The sequence below is a fragment of the Phyllobates terribilis genome, unplaced genomic scaffold, assembly GCF_046119375.1.
Source record: "Phyllobates terribilis strain yellow unplaced genomic scaffold, ASM4611937v1 Scaffold_540__1_contigs__length_1147954, whole genome shotgun sequence".
NCBI lineage: Eukaryota > Metazoa > Chordata > Amphibia > Anura > Dendrobatidae > Phyllobates > Phyllobates terribilis.
Window position 1 is genome coordinate 479,511 of NW_027363300.1, and position 22,923 is coordinate 502,433.

Genomic DNA, 22,923 nt, shown 5'->3' on the forward strand with positions numbered 1-22,923 from the left:
CAGGATCCTTGGGTGGCTCCGTAGTTTGAAACCAATTCTGGTTATCGCTTCTCGGCCTTTTGGCTAAGATCAAGTGTAGTATCTGTTCTTATCAGTTTAATATCTGATACGTCCCCTATCTGGGGACCATATATTAAATGGATTTTTAGAACAGGGAGATGGAAAAAGAGCTTGCTCTGTCCACTCCACGCATTGACCTGGTATTGCAGTATCTCCAGGACCGGTGCACCCCTTCTTTAATGCAGTTTCTAAAATCAGAAAGAATTGAATTCAATGTTTTTTGTTCATTTTGCTTGTTTGTCGGATTTTGGGATGGACTCTTTGGCTTTGCTTTTCTTCTCCTCATTGGATTTTTCATGTTCAAAGTTGCAGAAGCCAGATTACAAGCTCATTTTGGTTCAACTTCAGCAACTGTGCATTGCATTGCCATGTAATGTGATGCAATGCTATCTTTCTAGCTCTCCCTTTTTACTTCCTTTTGGATAAACAGACATATTAGGCAAGCATTTTGGAGCTTTCACCTAAATAACTACAGGTGGTGAGATAAGCTGCACAATATAATTGACCTTTCAGTATATTGTTGCACACACACCATCTATTTAGCAAATGCCCTTGTTATCAACAGCAGCCTTTTAAACTCACCTGAGCTAACAGGTATGTGCGCTGGTTACTCTGCTGCGCTTAAAATTTCTTTTTTGGTTTGCTACAATGCCTTTTCTGAAACGTTGTCTCCTTCTGCTGGAACACTGACTTCTTTCATTTAATGCCTGCAGACTATAAAAGAGAACCCAACCCAAAAAGTTTGGTTGATTAGTCTGTGGCATTCTGTTAAACTGTTGCTTATGGCGGTCTCTGTCAGCTTCTCAGCGACATTCAGCCAGCCAGGTATCCTGCCTGCAGTAGATGGAATGTGGCAATGGAACGCTGGCTGCGCGTGTCATAATAGGCTCTGAGCCTTTATATACCTGTGCACAGCAGCAGCCACCTTCAGTCTGCTGCTGGACAGCCAGCAGCAGCAGCAGCAGGAGAGGTATGTAATCAGGAGCCCTCCTGCTAAGGGTAGACAGCTGCTCGTTCCACCCCACCCCCCGCCTTAATTGGTTCTCCTCCCTTCCAACGGTGTTGAGGCGGGTGGGAACAGCAGGGGGTGAAGGTGCTGTGTTTAAAGAGGTGGAGTTATGCAGATCTAAAACGCGTGGATTGCAGCAGCAGCAAGCCGAAAAGTGCAGGCATGTAAGGGATCTAGAGGTTGACAACATGTCTTCTTAACGGGAGTCCAGGAGCTCATCTCCACAAATGGACTTTTCAGGATCCTTGGGTGGCTCCGTAGTTTGAAACCAATTCTGGTTATCGCTTCTCGGCCTTTTGGCTAAGATCAAGTGTAGTATCTGTTCTTATCAGTTTAATATCTGATACGTCCCCTATCTGGGGACCATATATTAAATGGATTTTTAGAACAGGGAGATGGAAAAAGAGCTTGCTCTGTCCACTCCACGCATTGACCTGGTATTGCAGTATCTCCAGGACCGGTGCACCCCTTCTTTAATGCAGTTTCTAAAATCAGAAAGAATTGAATTCAATGTTTTTTGTTCATTTTGCTTGTTTGTCGGATTTTGGGATGGACTCTTTGGCTTTGCTTTTCTTCTCCTCATTGGATTTTTCATGTTCAAAGTTGCAGAAGCCAGATTACAAGCTCATTTTGGTTCAACTTCAGCAACTGTGCATTGCATTGCCATGTAATGTGATGCAATGCTATCTTTCTAGCTCTCCCTTTTTACTTCCTTTTGGATAAACAGACATATTAGGCAAGCATTTTGGAGCTTTCACCTAAATAACTACAGGTGGTGAGATAAGCTGCACAATATAATTGACCTTTCAGTATATTGTTGCACACACACCATCTATTTAGCAAATGCCCTTGTTATCAACAGCAGCCTTTTAAACTCACCTGAGCTAACAGGTATGTGCGCTGGTTACTCTGCTGCGCTTAAAATTTCTTTTTTGGTTTGCTACAATGCCTTTTCTGAAACGTTGTCTCCTTCTGCTGGAACACTGACTTCTTTCATTTAATGCCTGCAGACTATAAAAGAGAACCCAACCCAAAAAGTTTGGTTGATTAGTCTGTGGCATTCTGTTAAACTGTTGCTTATGGCGGTCTCTGTGAGCTTCTCAGCGACATTAAGCCAGCCAGGTATCCTGCCTGCAGTAGATGGAATGTGGCAATGGAACGCTGGCTGCGCGTGTCATAATAGGCTCTGAGCCTTTATATACCTGTGCACAGCAGCAGCCACCTTCAGTCTGCTGCTGGACAGCCAGCAGCAGCAGCAGCAGGAGAGGTATGTAATCAGGAGCCCTCCTGCTAAGGGTAGACAGCTGCTCGTTCCACCCCACCCCCCGCCTTAATTGGTTCTCCTCCCTTCCAACGGTGTTGAGGCGGGTGGGAACAGCAGGGGGTGAAGGTGCTGTGTTTAAAGAGGTGGAGTTATGCAGATCTAAAACGCGTGGATTGCAGCAGCAGCAAGCCGAAAAGTGCAGGCATGTAAGGGATCTAGAGGTTGACAACATGTCTTCTTAACGGGAGTCCAGGAGCTCATCTCCACAAATGGACTTTTCAGGATCCTTGGGTGGCTCCGTAGTTTGAAACCAATTCTGGTTATCGCTTCTCGGCCTTTTGGCTAAGATCAAGTGTAGTATCTGTTCTTATCAGTTTAATATCTGATACGTCCCCTATCTGGGGACCATATATTAAATGGATTTTTAGAACAGGGAGATGGAAAAAGAGCTTGCTCTGTCCACTCCACGCATTGACCTGGTATTGCAGTATCTCCAGGACCGGTGCACCCCTTCTTTAATGCAGTTTCTAAAATCAGAAAGAATTGAATTCAATGTTTTTTGTTCATTTTGCTTGTTTGTCGGATTTTGGGATGGACTCTTTGGCTTTGCTTTTCTTCTCCTCATTGGATTTTTCATGTTCAAAGTTGCAGAAGCCAGATTACAAGCTCATTTTGGTTCAACTTCAGCAACTGTGCATTGCATTGCCATGTAATGTGATGCAATGCTATCTTTCTAGCTCTCCCTTTTTACTTCCTTTTGGATAAACAGACATATTAGGCAAGCATTTTGGAGCTTTCACCTAAATAACTACAGGTGGTGAGATAAGCTGCACAATATAATTGACCTTTCAGTATATTGTTGCACACACACCATCTATTTAGCAAATGCCCTTGTTATCAACAGCAGCCTTTTAAACTCACCTGAGCTAACAGGTATGTGCGCTGGTTACTCTGCTGCGCTTAAAATTTCTTTTTTGGTTTGCTACAATGCCTTTTCTGAAACGTTGTCTCCTTCTGCTGGAACACTGACTTCTTTCATTTAATGCCTGCAGACTATAAAAGAGAACCCAACCCAAAAAGTTTGGTTGATTAGTCTGTGGCATTCTGTTAAACTGTTGCTTATGGCGGTCTCTGTGAGCTTCTCAGCGACATTCTGCCAGCCAGGTATCCTGCCTGCAGTAGATGGAATGTGGCAATGGAACGCTGGCTGCGCGTGTCATAATAGGCTCTGAGCCTTTATATACCTGTGCACAGCAGCAGCCACCTTCAGTCTGCTGCTGGACAGCCAGCAGCAGCAGCAGCAGGAGAGGTATGTAATCAGGAGCCCTCCTGCTAAGGGTAGACAGCTGCTCGTTCCACCCCACCCCCCGCCTTAATTGGTTCTCCTCCCTTCCAACGGTGTTGAGGCGGGTGGGAACAGCAGGGGGTGAAGGTGCTGTGTTTAAAGAGGTGGAGTTATGCAGATCTAAAACGCGTGGATTGCAGCAGCAGCAAGCCGAAAAGTGCAGGCATGTAAGGGATCTAGAGGTTGACAACATGTCTTCTTAACGGGAGTCCAGGAGCTCATCTCCACAAATGGACTTTTCAGGATCCTTGGGTGGCTCCGTAGTTTGAAACCAATTCTGGTTATCGCTTCTCGGCCTTTTGGCTAAGATCAAGTGTAGTATCTGTTCTTATCAGTTTAATATCTGATACGTCCCCTATCTGGGGACCATATATTAAATGGATTTTTAGAACAGGGAGATGGAAAAAGAGCTTGCTCTGTCCACTCCACGCATTGACCTGGTATTGCAGTATCTCCAGGACCGGTGCACCCCTTCTTTAATGCAGTTTCTAAAATCAGAAAGAATTGAATTCAATGTTTTTTGTTCATTTTGCTTGTTTGTCGGATTTTGGGATGGACTCTTTGGCTTTGCTTTTCTTCTCCTCATTGGATTTTTCATGTTCAAAGTTGCAGAAGCCAGATTACAAGCTCATTTTGGTTCAACTTCAGCAACTGTGCATTGCATTGCCATGTAATGTGATGCAATGCTATCTTTCTAGCTCTCCCTTTTTACTTCCTTTTGGATAAACAGACATATTAGGCAAGCATTTTGGAGCTTTCACCTAAATAACTACAGGTGGTGAGATAAGCTGCACAATATAATTGACCTTTCAGTATATTGTTGCACACACACCATCTATTTAGCAAATGCCCTTGTTATCAACAGCAGCCTTTTAAACTCACCTGAGCTAACAGGTATGTGCGCTGGTTACTCTGCTGCGCTTAAAATTTCTTTTTTGGTTTGCTACAATGCCTTTTCTGAAACGTTGTCTCCTTCTGCTGGAACACTGACTTCTTTCATTTAATGCCTGCAGACTATAAAAGAGAACCCAACCCAAAAAGTTTGGTTGATTAGTCTGTGGCATTCTGTTAAACTGTTGCTTATGGCGGTCTCTGTGAGCTTCTCAGCGACATTCAGCCAGCCAGGTATCCTGCCTGCAGTAGATGGAATGTGGCAATGGAACGCTGGCTGCGCGTGTCATAATAGGCTCTGAGCCTTTATATACCTGTGCACAGCAGCAGCCACCTTCAGTCTGCTGCTGGACAGCCAGCAGCAGCAGCAGCAGGAGAGGTATGTAATCAGGAGCCCTCCTGCTAAGGGTAGACAGCTGCTCGTTCCACCCCACCCCCCGCCTTAATTGGTTCTCCTCCCTTCCAACGGTGTTGAGGCGGGTGGGAACAGCAGGGGGTGAAGGTGCTGTGTTTAAAGAGGTGGAGTTATGCAGATCTAAAACGCGTGGATTGCAGCAGCAGCAAGCCGAAAAGTGCAGGCATGTAAGGGATCTAGAGGTTGACAACATGTCTTCTTAACGGGAGTCCAGGAGCTCATCTCCACAAATGGACTTTTCAGGATCCTTGGGTGGCTCCGTAGTTTGAAACCAATTCTGGTTATCGCTTCTCGGCCTTTTGGCTAAGATCAAGTGTAGTATCTGTTCTTATCAGTTTAATATCTGATACGTCCCCTATCTGGGGACCATATATTAAATGGATTTTTAGAACAGGGAGATGGAAAAAGAGCTTGCTCTGTCCACTCCACGCATTGACCTGGTATTGCAGTATCTCCAGGACCGGTGCACCCCTTCTTTAATGCAGTTTCTAAAATCAGAAAGAATTGAATTCAATGTTTTTTGTTCATTTTGCTTGTTTGTCGGATTTTGGGATGGACTCTTTGGCTTTGCTTTTCTTCTCCTCATTGGATTTTTCATGTTCAAAGTTGCAGAAGCCAGATTACAAGCTCATTTTGGTTCAACTTCAGCAACTGTGCATTGCATTGCCATGTAATGTGATGCAATGCTATCTTTCTAGCTCTCCCTTTTTACTTCCTTTTGGATAAACAGACATATTAGGCAAGCATTTTGGAGCTTTCACCTAAATAACTACAGGTGGTGAGATAAGCTGCACAATATAATTGACCTTTCAGTATATTGTTGCACACACACCATCTATTTAGCAAATGCCCTTGTTATCAACAGCAGCCTTTTAAACTCACCTGAGCTAACAGGTATGTGCGCTGGTTACTCTGCTGCGCTTAAAATTTCTTTTTTGGTTTGCTACAATGCCTTTTCTGAAACGTTGTCTCCTTCTGCTGGAACACTGACTTCTTTCATTTAATGCCTGCAGACTATAAAAGAGAACCCAACCCAAAAAGTTTGGTTGATTAGTCTGTGGCATTCTGTTAAACTGTTGCTTATGGCGGTCTCTGTGAGCTTCTCAGCGACATTCTGCCAGCCAGGTATCCTGCCTGCAGTAGATGGAATGTGGCAATGGAACGCTGGCTGCGCGTGTCATAATAGGCTCTGAGCCTTTATATACCTGTGCACAGCAGCAGCCACCTTCAGTCTGCTGCTGGACAGCCAGCAGCAGCAGCAGCAGGAGAGGTATGTAATCAGGAGCCCTCCTGCTAAGGGTAGACAGCTGCTCGTTCCACCCCACCCCCCGCCTTAATTGGTTCTCCTCCCTTCCAACGGTGTTGAGGCGGGTGGGAACAGCAGGGGGTGAAGGTGCTGTGTTTAAAGAGGTGGAGTTATGCAGATCTAAAACGCGTGGATTGCAGCAGCAGCAAGCCGAAAAGTGCAGGCATGTAAGGGATCTAGAGGTTGACAACATGTCTTCTTAACGGGAGTCCAGGAGCTCATCTCCACAAATGGACTTTTCAGGATCCTTGGGTGGCTCCGTAGTTTGAAACCAATTCTGGTTATCGCTTCTCGGCCTTTTGGCTAAGATCAAGTGTAGTATCTGTTCTTATCAGTTTAATATCTGATACGTCCCCTATCTGGGGACCATATATTAAATGGATTTTTAGAACAGGGAGATGGAAAAAGAGCTTGCTCTGTCCACTCCACGCATTGACCTGGTATTGCAGTATCTCCAGGACCGGTGCACCCCTTCTTTAATGCAGTTTCTAAAATCAGAAAGAATTGAATTCAATGTTTTTTGTTCATTTTGCTTGTTTGTCGGATTTTGGGATGGACTCTTTGGCTTTGCTTTTCTTCTCCTCATTGGATTTTTCATGTTCAAAGTTGCAGAAGCCAGATTACAAGCTCATTTTGGTTCAACTTCAGCAACTGTGCATTGCATTGCCATGTAATGTGATGCAATGCTATCTTTCTAGCTCTCCCTTTTTACTTCCTTTTGGATAAACAGACATATTAGGCAAGCATTTTGGAGCTTTCACCTAAATAACTACAGGTGGTGAGATAAGCTGCACAATATAATTGACCTTTCAGTATATTGTTGCACACACACCATCTATTTAGCAAATGCCCTTGTTATCAACAGCAGCCTTTTAAACTCACCTGAGCTAACAGGTATGTGCGCTGGTTACTCTGCTGCGCTTAAAATTTCTTTTTTGGTTTGCTACAATGCCTTTTCTGAAACGTTGTCTCCTTCTGCTGGAACACTGACTTCTTTCATTTAATGCCTGCAGACTATAAAAGAGAACCCAACCCAAAAAGTTTGGTTGATTAGTCTGTGGCATTCTGTTAAACTGTTGCTTATGGCGGTCTCTGTGAGCTTCTCAGCGACATTCTGCCAGCCAGGTATCCTGCCTGCAGTAGATGGAATGTGGCAATGGAACGCTGGCTGCGCGTGTCATAATAGGCTCTGAGCCTTTATATACCTGTGCACAGCAGCAGCCACCTTCAGTCTGCTGCTGGACAGCCAGCAGCAGCAGCAGCAGGAGAGGTATGTAATCAGGAGCCCTCCTGCTAAGGGTAGACAGCTGCTCGTTCCACCCCACCCCCCGCCTTAATTGGTTCTCCTCCCTTCCAACGGTGTTGAGGCGGGTGGGAACAGCAGGGGGTGAAGGTGCTGTGTTTAAAGAGGTGGAGTTATGCAGATCTAAAACGCGTGGATTGCAGCAGCAGCAAGCCGAAAAGTGCAGGCATGTAAGGGATCTAGAGGTTGACAACATGTCTTCTTAACGGGAGTCCAGGAGCTCATCTCCACAAATGGACTTTTCAGGATCCTTGGGTGGCTCCGTAGTTTGAAACCAATTCTGGTTATCGCTTCTCGGCCTTTTGGCTAAGATCAAGTGTAGTATCTGTTCTTATCAGTTTAATATCTGATACGTCCCCTATCTGGGGACCATATATTAAATGGATTTTTAGAACAGGGAGATGGAAAAAGAGCTTGCTCTGTCCACTCCACGCATTGACCTGGTATTGCAGTATCTCCAGGACCGGTGCACCCCTTCTTTAATGCAGTTTCTAAAATCAGAAAGAATTGAATTCAATGTTTTTTGTTCATTTTGCTTGTTTGTCGGATTTTGGGATGGACTCTTTGGCTTTGCTTTTCTTCTCCTCATTGGATTTTTCATGTTCAAAGTTGCAGAAGCCAGATTACAAGCTCATTTTGGTTCAACTTCAGCAACTGTGCATTGCATTGCCATGTAATGTGATGCAATGCTATCTTTCTAGCTCTCCCTTTTTACTTCCTTTTGGATAAACAGACATATTAGGCAAGCATTTTGGAGCTTTCACCTAAATAACTACAGGTGGTGAGATAAGCTGCACAATATAATTGACCTTTCAGTATATTGTTGCACACACACCATCTATTTAGCAAATGCCCTTGTTATCAACAGCAGCCTTTTAAACTCACCTGAGCTAACAGGTATGTGCGCTGGTTACTCTGCTGCGCTTAAAATTTCTTTTTTGGTTTGCTACAATGCCTTTTCTGAAACGTTGTCTCCTTCTGCTGGAACACTGACTTCTTTCATTTAATGCCTGCAGACTATAAAAGAGAACCCAACCCAAAAAGTTTGGTTGATTAGTCTGTGGCATTCTGTTAAACTGTTGCTTATGGCGGTCTCTGTGAGCTTCTCAGCGACATTCAGCCAGCCAGGTATCCTGCCTGCAGTAGATGGAATGTGGCAATGGAACGCTGGCTGCGCGTGTCATAATAGGCTCTGAGCCTTTATATACCTGTGCACAGCAGCAGCCACCTTCAGTCTGCTGCTGGACAGCCAGCAGCAGCAGCAGCAGGAGAGGTATGTAATCAGGAGCCCTCCTGCTAAGGGTAGACAGCTGCTCGTTCCACCCCACCCCCCGCCTTAATTGGTTCTCCTCCCTTCCAACGGTGTTGAGGCGGGTGGGAACAGCAGGGGGTGAAGGTGCTGTGTTTAAAGAGGTGGAGTTATGCAGATCTAAAATGCGTGGATTGCAGCAGCAGCAAGCCGAAAAGTGCAGGCATGTAAGGGATCTAGAGGTTGACAACATGTCTTCTTAAAGGGAGTCCAGGAGCTCATCTCCACAAATGGACTTTTCAGGATCCTTGGGTGGCTCCGTAGTTTGAAACCAATTCTGGTTATCGCTTCTCGGCCTTTTGGCTAAGATCAAGTGTAGTATCTGTTCTTATCAGTTTAATATCTGATACGTCCCCTATCTGGGGACCATATATTAAATGGATTTTTAGAACAGGGAGATGGAAAAAGAGCTTGCTCTGTCCACTCCACGCATTGACCTGGTATTGCAGTATCTCCAGGACCGGTGCACCCCTTCTTTAATGCAGTTTCTAAAATCAGAAAGAATTGAATTCAATGTTTTTTGTTCATTTTGCTTGTTTGTCGGATTTTGGGATGGACTCTTTGGCTTTGCTTTTCTTCTCCTCATTGGATTTTTCATGTTCAAAGTTGCAGAAGCCAGATTACAAGCTCATTTTGGTTCAACTTCAGCAACTGTGCATTGCATTGCCATGTAATGTGATGCAATGCTATCTTTCTAGCTCTCCCTTTTTACTTCCTTTTGGATAAACAGACATATTAGGCAAGCATTTTGGAGCTTTCACCTAAATAACTACAGGTGGTGAGATAAGCTGCACAATATAATTGACCTTTCAGTATATTGTTGCACACACACCATCTATTTAGCAAATGCCCTTGTTATCAACAGCAGCCTTTTAAACTCACCTGAGCTAACAGGTATGTGCGCTGGTTACTCTGCTGCGCTTAAAATTTCTTTTTTGGTTTGCTACAATGCCTTTTCTGAAACGTTGTCTCCTTCTGCTGGAACACTGACTTCTTTCATTTAATGCCTGCAGACTATAAAAGAGAACCCAACCCAAAAAGTTTGGTTGATTAGTCTGTGGCATTCTGTTAAACTGTTGCTTATGGCGGTCTCTGTGAGCTTCTCAGCGACATTCAGCCAGCCAGGTATCCTGCCTGCAGTAGATGGAATGTGGCAATGGAACGCTGGCTGCGCGTGTCATAATAGGCTCTGAGCCTTTATATACCTGTGCACAGCAGCAGCCACCTTCAGTCTGCTGCTGGACAGCCAGCAGCAGCAGGAGAGGTATGTAATCAGGAGCCCTCCTGCTAAGGGTAGACAGCTGCTCGTTCCACCCCACCCCCCGCCTTAATTGGTTCTCCTCCCTTCCAACGGTGTTGAGGCGGGTGGGAACAGCAGGGGGTGAAGGTGCTGTGTTTAAAGAGGTGGAGTTATGCAGATCTAAAACGCGTGGATTGCAGCAGCAGCAAGCCGAAAAGTGCAGGCATGTAAGGGATCTAGAGGTTGACAACATGTCTTCTTAACGGGAGTCCAGGAGCTCATCTCCACAAATGGACTTTTCAGGATCCTTGGGTGGCTCCGTAGTTTGAAACCAATTCTGGTTATCGCTTCTCGGCCTTTTGGCTAAGATCAAGTGTAGTATCTGTTCTTATCAGTTTAATATCTGATACGTCCCCTATCTGGGGACCATATATTAAATGGATTTTTAGAACAGGGAGATGGAAAAAGAGCTTGCTCTGTCCACTCCACGCATTGACCTGGTATTGCAGTATCTCCAGGACCGGTGCACCCCTTCTTTAATGCAGTTTCTAAAATCAGAAAGAATTGAATTCAATGTTTTTTGTTCATTTTGCTTGTTTGTCGGATTTTGGGATGGACTCTTTGGCTTTGCTTTTCTTCTCCTCATTGGATTTTTCATGTTCAAAGTTGCAGAAGCCAGATGACAAGCTCATTTTGGTTCAACTTCAGCAACTGTGCATTGCATTGCCATGTAATGTAATGCAATGCTATCTTTCTAGCTCTCCCTTTTTACTTCCTTTTGGATAAACAGACATATTAGGCAAGCATTTTGGAGCTTTCACCTAAATAACTACAGGTGGTGAGATAAGCTGCACAATATAATTGACCTTTCAGTATATTGTTGCACACACACCATCTATTTAGCAAATGCCCTTGTTATCAACAGCAGCCTTTTAAACTCACCTGAGCTAACAGGTATGTGCGCTGGTTACTCTGCTGCGCTTAAAATTTCTTTTTTGGTTTGCTACAATGCCTTTTCTGAAACGTTGTCTCCTTCTGCTGGAACACTGACTTCTTTCATTTAATGCCTGCAGACTATAAAAGAGAACCCAACCCAAAAAGTTTGGTTGATTAGTCTGTGGCATTCTGTTAAACTGTTGCTTATGGCGGTCTCTGTGAGCTTCTCAGCGACATTCAGCCAGCCAGGTATCCTGCCTGCAGTAGATGGAATGTGGCAATGGAACGCTGGCTGCGCGTGTCATAATAGGCTCTGAGCCTTTATATACCTGTGCACAGCAGCAGCCACCTTCAGTCTGCTGCTGGACAGCCAGCAGCAGCAGCAGCAGGAGAGGTATGTAATCAGGAGCCCTACTGCTAAGGGTAGACAGCTGCTCGTTCCACCCCACCCCCCGCCTTAATTGGTTCTCCTCCCTTCCAACGGTGTTGAGGCGGGTGGGAACAGCAGGGGGTGAAGGTGCTGTGTTTAAAGAGGTGGAGTTATGCAGATCTAAAACGCGTGGATTGCAGCAGCAGCAAGCCGAAAAGTGCAGGCATGTAAGGGATCTAGAGGTTGACAACATGTCTTCTTAACGGGAGTCCAGGAGCTCATCTCCACAAATGGACTTTTCAGGATCCTTGGGTGGCTCCGTAGTTTGAAACCAATTCTGGTTATCGCTTCTCGGCCTTTTGGCTAAGATCAAGTGTAGTATCTGTTCTTATCAGTTTAAGATCTGATACGTCCCCTATCTGGGGACCATATATTAAATGGATTTTTAGAACAGGGAGATGGAAAAAGAGCTTGCTCTGTCCACTCCACGCATTGACCTGGTATTGCAGTATCTCCAGGACCGGTGCACCCCTTCTTTAATGCAGTTTCTAAAATCAGAAAGAATTGAATTCAATGTTTTTTGTTCATTTTGCTTGTTTGTCGGATTTTGGGATGGACTCTTTGGCTTTGCTTTTCTTCTCCTCATTGGATTTTTCATGTTCAAAGTTGCAGAAGCCAGATTACAAGCTCATTTTGGTTCAACTTCAGCAACTGTGCATTGCATTGCCATGTAATGTGATGCAATGCTATCTTTCTAGCTCTCCCTTTTTACTTCCTTTTGGATAAACAGACATATTAGGCAAGCATTTTGGAGCTTTCACCTAAATAACTACAGGTGGTGAGATAAGCTGCACAATATAATTGACCTTTCAGTATATTGTTGCACACACACCATCTATTTAGCAAATGCCCTTGTTATCAACAGCAGCCTTTTAAACTCACCTGAGCTAACAGGTATGTGCGCTGGTTACTCTGCTGCGCTTAAAATTTCTTTTTTGGTTTGCTACAATGCCTTTTCTGAAACGTTGTCTCCTTCTGCTGGAACACTGACTTCTTTCATTTAATGCCTGCAGACTATAAAAGAGAACCCAACCCAAAAAGTTTGGTTGATTAGTCTGTGGCATTCTGTTAAACTGTTGCTTATGGCGGTCTCTGTGAGCTTCTCAGCGACATTCAGCCAGCCAGGTATCCTGCCTGCAGTAGATGGAATGTGGCAATGGAACGCTGGCTGCGCGTGTCATAATAGGCTCTGAGCCTTTATATACCTGTGCACAGCAGCAGCCACCTTCAGTCTGCTGCTGGACAGCCAGCAGCAGCAGCAGCAGGAGAGGTATGTAATCAGGAGCCCTCCTGCTAAGGGTAGACAGCTGCTCGTTCCACCCCACCCCCCGCCTTAATTGGTTCTCCTCCCTTCCAACGGTGTTGAGGCGGGTGGGAACAGCAGGGGGTGAAGGTGCTGTGTTTAAAGAGGTGGAGTTATGCAGATCTAAAACGCGTGGATTGCAGCAGCAGCAAGCCGAAAAGTGCAGGCATGTAAGGGATCTAGAGGTTGACAACATGTCTTCTTAACGGGAGTCCAGGAGCTCATCTCCACAAATGGACTTTTCAGGATCCTTGGGTGGCTCCGTAGTTTGAAACCAATTCTGGTTATCGCTTCTCGGCCTTTTGGCTAAGATCAAGTGCAGTATCTGTTCTTATCAGTTTAATATCTGATACGTCCCCTATCTGGGGACCATATATTAAATGGATTTTTAGAACAGGGAGATGGAAAAAGAGCTTGCTCTGTCCACTCCACGCATTGACCTGGTATTGCAGTATCTCCAGGACCGGTGCACCCCTTCTTTAATGCAGTTTCTAAAATCAGAAAGAATTGAATTCAATGTTTTTTGTTCATTTTGCTTGTTTGTCGGATTTTGGGATGGACTCTTTGGCTTTGCTTTTCTTCTCCTCATTGGATTTTTCATGTTCAAAGTTGCAGAAGCCAGATTACATGCTCATTTTGGTTCAACTTCAGCAACTGTGCATTGCATTGCCATGTAATGTGATGCAATGCTATCTTTCTAGCTCTCCCTTTTTACTTCCTTTTGGATAAACAGACATATTAGGCAAGCATTTTGGAGCTTTCACCTAAATAACTACAGGTGGTGAGATAAGCTGCACAATATAATTGACCTTTCAGTATATTGTTGCACACACACCATCTATTTAGCAAATGCCCTTGTTATCAACAGCAGCCTTTTAAACTCACCTGAGCTAACAGGTATGTGCGCTGGTTACTCTGCTGCGCTTAAAATTTCTTTTTTGGTTTGCTACAATGCCTTTTCTGAAACGTTGTCTCCTTCTGCTGGAACACTGACTTCTTTCATTTAATGCCTGCAGACTATAAAAGAGAACCCAACCCAAAAAGTTTGGTTGATTAGTCTGTGGCATTCTGTTAAACTGTTGCTTATGGCGGTCTCTGTGAGCTTCTCAGCGACATTCAGCCAGCCAGGTATCCTGCCTGCAGTAGATGGAATGTGGCAATGGAACGCTGGCTGCGCGTGTCATAATAGGCTCTGAGCCTTTATATACCTGTGCACAGCAGCAGCCACCTTCAGTCTGCTGCTGGACAGCCAGCAGCAGCAGCAGGAGAGGTATGTAATCAGGAGCCCTCCTGGTAAGGGTAGACAGCTGCTCGTTCCACCCCACCCCCCGCCTTAATTGGTTCTCCTCCCTTCCAACGGTGTTGAGGCGGGTGGGAACAGCAGGGGGTGAAGGTGCAGTGTTTAAAGAGGTGGAGTTATGCAGATCTAAAACGCGTGGATTGCAGCAGCAGCAAGCCGAAAAGTGCAGGCATGTAAGGGATCTAGAGGTTGACAACATGTCTTCTTAACGGGAGTCCAGGAGCTCATCTCCACAAATGGACTTTTCAGGATCCTTGGGTGGCTCCGTAGTTTGAAACCAATTCTGGTTATCGCTTCTCGGCCTTTTGGCTAAGATCAAGTGTAGTATCTGTTCTTATCAGTTTAATATCTGATACGTCCCCTATCTGGGGACCATATATTAAATGGATTTTTAGAACAGGCAGATGGAAAAAGAGCTTGCTCTGTCCACTCCACGCATTGACCTGGTATTGCAGTATCTCCAGGACCGGTGCACCCCTTCTTTAATGCAGTTTCTAAAATCAGAAAGAATTGAATTCAATGTTTTTTGTTCATTTTGCTTGTTTGTCGGATTTTGGGATGGACTCTTTGGCTTTGCTTTTCTTCTCCTCATTGGATTTTTCATGTTCAAAGTTGCAGAAGCCAGATTACAAGCTCATTTTGGTTCAACTTCAGCAACTGTGCATTGCATTGCCATGTAATGTGATGCAATGCTATCTTTCTAGCTCTCCCTTTTTACTTCCTTTTGGATAAACAGACATATTAGGCAAGCATTTTGGAGCTTTCACCTAAATAACTACAGGTGGTGAGATAAGCTGCACAATATAATTGACCTTTCAGTATATTGTTGCACACACACCATCTATTTAGCAAATGCCCTTGTTATCAACAGCAGCCTTTTAAACTCACCTGAGCTAACAGGTATGTGCGCTGGTTACTCTGCTGCGCTTAAAATTTCTTTTTTGGTTTGCTACAATGCCTTTTCTGAAACGTTGTCTCCTTCTGCTGGAACACTGACTTCTTTCATTTAATGCCTGCAGACTATAAAAGAGAACCCAACCCAAAAAGTTTGGTTGATTAGTCTGTGGCATTCTGTTAAACTGTTGCTTATGGCGGTCTCTGTGAGCTTCTCAGCGACATTCAGCCAGCCAGGTATCCTGCCTGCAGTAGATGGAATGTGGCAATGGAACGCTGGCTGCGCGTGTCATAATAGGCTCTGAGCCTTTATATACCTGTGCACAGCAGCAGCCACCTTCAGTCTGCTGCTGGACAGCCAGCAGCAGCAGCAGCAGGAGAGGTATGTAATCAGGAGCCCTCCTGCTAAGGGTAGACAGCTGCTCGTTCCACCCCACCCCCCGCCTTAATTGGTTCTCCTCCCTTCCAACGGTGTTGAGGTGGGTGGGAACAGCAGGGGGTGAAGGTGCTGTGTTTAAAGAGGTGGAGTTATGCAGATCTAAAACGCGTGGATTGCAGCAGCAGCAAGCCGAAAAGTGCAGGCATGTAAGGGATCTAGAGGTTGACAACATGTCTTCTTAACGGGAGTCCAGGAGCTCATCTCCACAAATGGACTTTTCAGGATCCTTGGGTGGCTCCGTAGTTTGAAACCAATTCTGGTTATCGCTTCTCGGCCTTTTGGCTAAGATCAAGTGTAGTATCTGTTCTTATCAGTTTAATATCTGATACGTCCTCTATCTGGGGACCATATATTAAATGGATTTTTAGAACAGGGAGATGGAAAAAGAGCTTGCTCTGTCCACTCCACGCATTGACCTGGTATTGCAGTATCTCCAGGACCGGTGCACCCCTTCTTTAATGCAGTTTCTAAAATCAGAAAGAATTGAATTCAATGTTTTTTGTTCATTTTGCTTGTTTGTCGGATTTTGGGATGGACTCTTTGGCTTTGCTTTTCTTCTCCTCATTGGATTTTTCATGTTCAAAGTTGCAGAAGCCAGATTACAAGCTCATTTTGGTTCAACTTCAGCAACTGTGCATTGCATTGCCATGTAATGTGATGCAATGCTATCTTTCTAGCTCTCCCTTTTTACTTCCTTTTGGATAAACAGACATATTAGGCAAGCATTTTGGAGCTTTCACCTAAATAACTACAGGTGGTGAGATAAGCTGCACAATATAATTGACCTTTCAGTATATTGTTGCACACACACCATCTATTTAGCAAATGCCCTTGTTATCAACAGCAGCCTTTTAAACTCACCTGAGCTAACAGGTATGTGCGCTGGTTACTCTGCTGTGCTTAAAATTTCTTTTTTGGTTTGCTACAATGCCTTTTCTGAAAGGTTGTCTCCTTCTGCTGGAACACTGACTTCTTTCATTTAATGCCTGCAGACTATAAAAGAGAACCCAACCCAAAAAGTTTGGTTGATTAGTCTGTGGCATTCTGTTAAACTGTTGCTTATGGCGGTCTCTGTGAGCTTCTCAGCGACATTCAGCCAGCCAGGTATCCTGCCTGCAGTAGATGGAATGTGGCAATGGAACGCTGGCTGCGCGTGTCATAATAGGCTCTGAGCCTTTATATACCTGTGCACAGCAGCAGCCACCTTCAGTCTGCTGCTGGACAGCCAGCAGCAGCAGCAGCAGGAGAGGTATGTAATCAGGAGCCCTCCTGCTAAGGGTAGACAGCTGCTCGTTCCACCCCACCCCCCGCCTTAATTGGTTCTCCTCCCTTCCAACGGTGTTGAGGCGGGTGGGAACAGCAGGGGGTGAAGGTGCTGTGTTTAAAGAGGTGGAGTTATGCAGATCTAAAACGCGTGGATTGCAGCAGCAGCAAGCCGAAAAGTGCAGGCATGTAAGGGATCTAGAGGTTGACAACATGTCTTCTTAACGGGAGTCCAGGAGCTCATCTCCACAAATGGACTTTTCAGGATCCTTGGGTGGCTCCGTAGTTTGAAACCAATTCTGGTTATCGCTTCTCGGCCTTTTGGCTAAGATCAAGTGTAGTATCTTTCGAAAAGGCGGTTTTGGATGTTGGCCGCCCTAGTAGATTGATACATTATGCACACTGGGGTTTAGGCGCTTGTTAGTACGCCAGGTGGCTAATATAGTCATCTGGTGGAAAGCATGGCCCCCCAGGATCGACGCCATTGGGCCGGGGAAGATCGAAAGCCCGAAGTGTGAAGTGCCCCAGGAGTGGTGATCCTGGGGTGCCTTAACTCACTGGGATTGGGAACCCCACTTCAGTTTATGGCACATTTGCACTAGCACTTCAATATTTCTTTCTTCACACACACCCTTATTCCGGGCCTTCTGGCCTTAGGATGGGGAATTTTTCAATTCCCGGTCGAAGGTCCGGGCAGTATTATACTGTGAAACCTTCACTATTTATTTAAATTTCTTTGTCACTGTGTGTCCACTTATTCACGTGTGTTACGTCCTACTAGGATTTTGTCGGGATGCGGTTCCCTTACGGGTTCCTCTCTTGGCAGGTCTAGGGGGGGAGTGTGTGGCCATCAGGTTCCGCTCCCCCCTGAACCCCCTTGGCTCTCCTCTTTCGGGAGGAGAGCGTTGTTGGCTCCCCTCTTCCGGGAGGGGAGCACAGTCTTTGGCTCCCAGTGCCTTGCTCGGGTGAGAACTCGGGCAGGTGCTGGGGGTAAGATTGGGTCGCCTCTGGCTCCGGCTGGAGGTGGCTATTTGTCCCTGTTCCTCGCTGTGGCCTTCTGGCTCGGAGGGACGGGGAATGGTTTGGGGGACCCTTCTCCTTTTGGAGAGGGTTTCAAGAAGACCAGCATCCTAGTGCACTTTTTTTGTGGCACTTGTCACTTTTTTAAGCGCACTCGGGTTTTGTACACGAATTCGGGCTTTCGATAAAAAAAAAAAAAAAATCTGTTCTTATCAGTTTAATATCTGATACGTCCCCTATCTGGGGACCATATATTAAATGGATTTTTAGAACAGGGAGATGGAAAAAGAGCTTGCTCTGTCCACTCCACGCATTGACCTGGTATTGCAGTATCTCCAGGACCGGTGCACCCCTTCTTTAATGCAGTTTCTAAAATCAGAAAGAATTGAATTCAATGTTTTTTGTTCATTTTGCTTGTTTGTCGGATTTTGGGATGGACTCTTTGGCTTTGCTTTTCTTCTCCTCATTGGATTTTTCATGTTCAAAGTTGCAGAAGCCAGATTACAAGCTCATTTTGGTTCAACTTCAGCAACTGTGCATTGCATTGCCATGTAATGTGATGCAATGCTATCTTTCTAGCTCTCCCTTTTTACTTCCTTTTGGATAAACAGACATATTAGGCAAGCATTTTGGAGCTTTCACCTAAATAACTACAGGTGGTGAGATAAGCTGCACAATATAATTGACCTTTCAGTATATTGTTGCACACACACCATCTATTTAGCAAATGCCCTTGTTATCAACAGCAGCCTTTTAAACTCACCTGAGCTAACAGGTATGTGCGCTGGTTACTCTGCTGCGCTTAAAATTTCTTTTTTGGTTTGCTACAATGCCTTTTCTGAAACGTTGTCTCCTTCTGCTGGAACACTGACTTCTTTCATTTAATGCCTGCAGACTATAAAAGAGAACCCAACCCAAAAAGTTTGGTTGATTAGTCTGTGGCATTCTGTTAAACTGTTGCTTATGGCGGTCTCTGTGAGCTTCTCAGCGACATTCAGCCAGCCAGGTATCCTGCCTGCAGTAGATGGAATGTGGCAATGGAACGCTGGCTGCGCGTGTCATAATAGGCTCTGAGCCTTTATATACCTGTGCACAGCAGCAGCCACCTTCAGTCTGCTGCTGGACAGCCAGCAGCAGCAGCAGCAGGAGAGGTATGTAATCAGGAGCCCTCCTGCTAAGGGTAGACAGCTGCTCGTTCCACCCCACCCCCCGCCTTAATTGGTTCTCCTCCCTTCCAACGGTGTTGAGGCGGGTGGGAACAGCAGGGGGTGAAGGTGCTGTGTTTAAAGAGGTGGAGTTATGCAGATCTAAAACGCGTGGATTGCAGCAGCAGCAAGCCGAAAAGTGCAGGCATGTAAGGGATCTAGAGGTTGACAACATGTCTTCTTAACGGGAGTCCAGGAGCTCATCTCCACAAATGGACTTTTCAGGATCCTTGGGTGGCTCCGTAGTTTGAAACCAATTCTGGTTATCGCTTCTCGGCCTTTTGGCTAAGATCAAGTGTAGTATCTGTTCTTATCAGTTTAATATCTGATACGTCCCCTATCTGGGGACCATATATTAAATGGATTTTTAGAACAGGGAGATGGAAAAAGAGCTTGCTCTGTCCACTCCACGCATTGACCTGGTATTGCAGTATCTCCAGGACCGGTGCACCCCTTCTTTAATGCAGTTTCTAAAATCAGAAAGAATTGAATTCAATGTTTTTTGTTCATTTTGCTTGTTTGTCGGATTTTGGGATGGACTCTTTGGCTTTGCTTTTCTTCTCCTCATTGGATTTTTCATGTTCAAAGTTGCAGAAGCCAGATTACAAGCTCATTTTGGTTCAACTTCAGCAACTGTGCATTGCATTGCCATGTAATGTGATGCAATGCTATCTTTCTAGCTCTCCCTTTTTACTTCCTTTTGGATAAACAGACATATTAGGCAAGCATTTTGGAGCTTTCACCTAAATAACTACAGGTGGTGAGATAAGCTGCACAATATAATTGACCTTTCAGTATATTGTTGCACACACACCATCTATTTAGCAAATGCCCTTGTTATCAACAGCAGCCTTTTAAACTCACCTGAGCTAACAGGTATGTGCGCTGGTTACTCTGCTGCGCTTAAAATTTCTTTTTTGGTTTGCTACAATGCCTTTTCTGAAACGTTGTCTCCTTCTGCTGGAACACTGACTTCTTTCATTTAATGCCTGCAGACTATAAAAGAGAACCCAACCCAAAAAGTTTGGTTGATTAGTCTGTGGCATTCTGTTAAACTGTTGCTTATGGCGGTCTCTGTGAGCTTCTCAGCGACATTCAGCCAGCCAGGTATCCTGCCTGCAGTAGATGGAATGTGGCAATGGAACGCTGGCTGCGCATGTCATAATAGGCTCTGAGCCTTTATATACCTGTGCACAGCAGCAGCCACCTTCAGTCTGCTGCTGGACCGCCAGCAGCAGCAGCAGCAGGAGAGGTATGTAATCAGGAGCCCTCCTGCTAAGGGTAGACAGCTGCTCGTTCCACCCCACCCCCCGCCTTAATTGGTTCTCCTCCCTTCCAACGGTGTTGAGGCGGGTGGGAACAGCAGGGGGTGAAGGTGCTGTGTTTAAAGAGGTGGAGTTATGCAGATCTAAAACGCGTGGATTGCAGCAGCAGCAAGCCGAAAAGTGCAGGCATGTAAGGGATCTAGAGGTTGACAACATGTCTTCTTAACGGGAGTCCAGGAGCTCATCTCCACAAATGGACTTTTCAGGATCCTTGGGTGGCTCCGTAGTTTGAAACCAATTCTGGTTATCGCTTCTCGGCCTTTTGGCTAAGATCAAGTGTAGTATCTGTTCTTATCAGTTTAATATCTGATACGTCCCCTATCTGGGGACCATATATTAAATGGATTTTTAGAACAGGGAGATGGAAAAAGAGCTTGCTCTGTCCACTCCACGCATTGACCTGGTATTGCAGTATCTCCAGGACCGGTGCACCCCTTCTTTAATGCAGTTTCTAAAATCAGAAAGAATTGAATTCAATGTTTTTTGTTCATTTTGCTTGTTTGTCGGATTTTGGGATGGACTCTTTGGCTTTGCTTTTCTTCTCCTCATTGGATTTTTCATGTTCAAAGTTGCAGAAGCCAGATTACAAGCTCATTTTGGTTCAACTTCAGCAACTGTGCATTGCATTGCCATGTAATGTGATGCAATGCTATCTTTCTAGCTCTCCCTTTTTACTTCCTTTTGGATAAACAGACATATTAGGCAAGCATTTTGGAGCTTTCACCTAAATAACTACAGGTGGTGAGATAAGCTGCACAATATAATTGACCTTTCAGTATATTGTTGCACACACACCATCTATTTAGCAAATGCCCTTGTTATCAACAGCAGCCTTTTAAACTCACCTGAGCTAACAGGTATGTGCGCTGGTTACTCTGCTGCGCTTAAAATTTCTTTTTTGGTTTGCTACAATGCCTTTTCTGAAACGTTGTCTCCTTCTGCTGGAACACTGACTTCTTTCATTTAATGCCTGCAGACTATAAAAGAGAACCCAACCCAAAAAGTTTGGTTGATTAGTCTGTGGCATTCTGTTAAACTGTTGCTTATGGCGGTCTCTGTGAGCTTCTCAGCGACATTCAGCCAGGCAGGAATCCTGCCTGCAGTAGATGGAATGTGGCAATGGAACGCTGGCTGCGCGTGTCATAATAGGCTCTGAGCCTTTATATACCTGTGCACAGCAGCAGCCACCTTCAGTCTGCTGCTGGACAGCCAGCAGCAGCAGCAGCAGGAGAGGTATGTAATCAGGAGCCCTCCTGCTAAGGGTAGACAGCTGCTCGTTCCACCCCACCCCCCGCCTTAATTGGTTCTCCTCCCTTCCAACGGTGTTGAGGCGGGTGGGAACAGCAGGGGGTGAAGGTGCTGTGTTTAAAGAGGTGGAGTTATGCAGATCTAAAACGCGTGGATTGCAGCAGCAGCAAGCCGAAAAGTGCAGGCATGTAAGGGATCTAGAGGTTGACAACATGTCTTCTTAACGGGAGTCCAGGAGCTCATCTCCACAAATGGACTTTTCAGGATCCTTGGGTGGCTCCGTAGTTTGAAACCAATTCTGGTTATCGCTTCTCGGCCTTCTGGCTAAGATCAAGTGTAGTATCTGTTCTTATCAGTTTAATATCTGATACGTCCCCTATCTGGGGACCATATATTAAATGGATTTTTAGAACAGGGAGATGGAAAAAGAGCTTGCTCTGTCCACTCCACGCATTGACCTGGTATTGCAGTATCTCCAGGACCGGTGCACCCCTTCTTTAATGCAGTTTCTAAAATCAGAAAGAATTGAATTCAATGTTTTTTGTTCATTTTGCTTGTTTGTCGGATTTTGGGATGGACTCTTTGGCTTTGCTTTTCTTCTCCTCATTGGATTTTTCATGTTCAAAGTTGCAGAAGCCAGATTACAAGCTCATTTTGGTTCAACTTCAGCAACTGTGCATTGCATTGCCATGTAATGTGATGCAATGCTATCTTTCTAGCTCTCCCTTTTTACTTCCTTTTGGATAAACAGACATATTAGGCAAGCATTTTGGAGCTTTCACCTAAATAACTACAGGTGGTGAGATAAGCTGCACAATATAATTGACCTTTCAGTATATTGTTGCACACACACCATCTATTTAGCAAATGCCCTTGTTATCAACAGCAGCCTTTTAAACTCACCTGAGCTAACAGGTATGTGCGCTGGTTACTCTGCTGCGCTTAAAATTTCTTTTTTGGTTTGCTACAATGCCTTTTCTGAAACGTTGTCTCCTTCTGCTGGAACACTGACTTCTTTCATTTAATGCCTGCAGACTATAAAAGAGAACCCAACCCAAAAAGTTTGGTTGATTAGTCTGTGGCATTCTGTTAAACTGTTGCTTATGGCGGTCTCTGTGAGCTTCTCAGCGACATTCAGCCAGCCAGGTATCCTGCCTGCAGTAGATGGAATGTGGCAATGGAACGCTGGCTGCGCGTGTCATAATAGGCTCTGAGCCTTTATATACCTGTGCACAGCAGCAGCCACCTTCAGTCTGCTGCTGGACAGCCAGCAGCAGCAGCAGCAGGAGAGGTATGTAATCAGGAGCCCTCCTGCTAAGGGTAGACAGCTGCTCGTTCCACCCCACCCCCCGCCTTAATTGGTTCTCCTCCCTTCCAACGGTGTTGAGGCGGGTGGGAACAGCAGGGGGTGAAGGTGC

General features: G+C 45.2%; 17 non-coding genes and 1 pseudogene across 17 annotated transcripts; all 18 read left to right on the forward strand.

Annotated features, from left to right (window-relative positions):
• The first annotated feature begins 43 nt into the window (after window positions 1-43).
• Window positions 44-234, forward strand: LOC141232729 (U2 spliceosomal RNA). Its single transcript, XR_012298911.1, has one exon. It is a non-coding gene; the product is annotated as a U2 spliceosomal RNA (small nuclear RNA).
• Window positions 235-1,349: 1,115 nt separating this feature from the next.
• LOC141232730 (U2 spliceosomal RNA) lies at window positions 1,350-1,540 on the forward strand. The gene has a single exon (XR_012298912.1). It is a non-coding gene; the product is annotated as a U2 spliceosomal RNA (small nuclear RNA).
• Window positions 1,541-2,655: 1,115 nt separating this feature from the next.
• On the forward strand, window positions 2,656-2,846 carry LOC141232731 (U2 spliceosomal RNA). Its single transcript, XR_012298913.1, has one exon. It is a non-coding gene; the product is annotated as a U2 spliceosomal RNA (small nuclear RNA).
• A 1,115-nt stretch (window positions 2,847-3,961) lies between these two features.
• LOC141232732 (U2 spliceosomal RNA) lies at window positions 3,962-4,152 on the forward strand. The gene has a single exon (XR_012298914.1). It is a non-coding gene; the product is annotated as a U2 spliceosomal RNA (small nuclear RNA).
• Window positions 4,153-5,267: 1,115 nt separating this feature from the next.
• LOC141232733 (U2 spliceosomal RNA) lies at window positions 5,268-5,458 on the forward strand. Its single transcript, XR_012298915.1, has one exon. It is a non-coding gene; the product is annotated as a U2 spliceosomal RNA (small nuclear RNA).
• Window positions 5,459-6,573: 1,115 nt separating this feature from the next.
• On the forward strand, window positions 6,574-6,764 carry LOC141232734 (U2 spliceosomal RNA). Its single transcript, XR_012298916.1, has one exon. It is a non-coding gene; the product is annotated as a U2 spliceosomal RNA (small nuclear RNA).
• Window positions 6,765-7,879: 1,115 nt separating this feature from the next.
• Window positions 7,880-8,070, forward strand: LOC141232735 (U2 spliceosomal RNA). The gene has a single exon (XR_012298917.1). It is a non-coding gene; the product is annotated as a U2 spliceosomal RNA (small nuclear RNA).
• Window positions 8,071-9,185: 1,115 nt separating this feature from the next.
• On the forward strand, window positions 9,186-9,376 carry LOC141232737 (U2 spliceosomal RNA). The gene has a single exon (XR_012298918.1). It is a non-coding gene; the product is annotated as a U2 spliceosomal RNA (small nuclear RNA).
• Window positions 9,377-10,485: 1,109 nt separating this feature from the next.
• LOC141232738 (U2 spliceosomal RNA) lies at window positions 10,486-10,676 on the forward strand. Its single transcript, XR_012298919.1, has one exon. It is a non-coding gene; the product is annotated as a U2 spliceosomal RNA (small nuclear RNA).
• Window positions 10,677-11,791: 1,115 nt separating this feature from the next.
• LOC141232378 (U2 spliceosomal RNA) lies at window positions 11,792-11,982 on the forward strand. The gene has a single exon (XR_012298631.1). It is a non-coding gene; the product is annotated as a U2 spliceosomal RNA (small nuclear RNA).
• A 1,115-nt stretch (window positions 11,983-13,097) lies between these two features.
• Window positions 13,098-13,288, forward strand: LOC141232415 (U2 spliceosomal RNA). The gene has a single exon (XR_012298666.1). It is a non-coding gene; the product is annotated as a U2 spliceosomal RNA (small nuclear RNA).
• Window positions 13,289-14,400: 1,112 nt separating this feature from the next.
• Window positions 14,401-14,591, forward strand: LOC141232436 (U2 spliceosomal RNA). The gene has a single exon (XR_012298686.1). It is a non-coding gene; the product is annotated as a U2 spliceosomal RNA (small nuclear RNA).
• Window positions 14,592-15,706: 1,115 nt separating this feature from the next.
• Window positions 15,707-15,897, forward strand: LOC141233103 (U2 spliceosomal RNA). The gene has a single exon (XR_012299267.1). It is a non-coding gene; the product is annotated as a U2 spliceosomal RNA (small nuclear RNA).
• Window positions 15,898-17,012: 1,115 nt separating this feature from the next.
• LOC141232592 (U2 spliceosomal RNA) lies at window positions 17,013-17,104 on the forward strand (annotated as a pseudogene).
• Window positions 17,105-17,899: 795 nt separating this feature from the next.
• On the forward strand, window positions 17,900-18,082 carry LOC141232534 (U2 spliceosomal RNA). The gene has a single exon (XR_012298771.1). It is a non-coding gene; the product is annotated as a U2 spliceosomal RNA (small nuclear RNA).
• Window positions 18,083-19,197: 1,115 nt separating this feature from the next.
• Window positions 19,198-19,388, forward strand: LOC141232739 (U2 spliceosomal RNA). Its single transcript, XR_012298920.1, has one exon. It is a non-coding gene; the product is annotated as a U2 spliceosomal RNA (small nuclear RNA).
• Window positions 19,389-20,503: 1,115 nt separating this feature from the next.
• On the forward strand, window positions 20,504-20,694 carry LOC141232741 (U2 spliceosomal RNA). Its single transcript, XR_012298922.1, has one exon. It is a non-coding gene; the product is annotated as a U2 spliceosomal RNA (small nuclear RNA).
• A 1,115-nt stretch (window positions 20,695-21,809) lies between these two features.
• LOC141232392 (U2 spliceosomal RNA) lies at window positions 21,810-22,000 on the forward strand. The gene has a single exon (XR_012298644.1). It is a non-coding gene; the product is annotated as a U2 spliceosomal RNA (small nuclear RNA).
• Window positions 22,001-22,923: the final 923 nt, after the last annotated feature.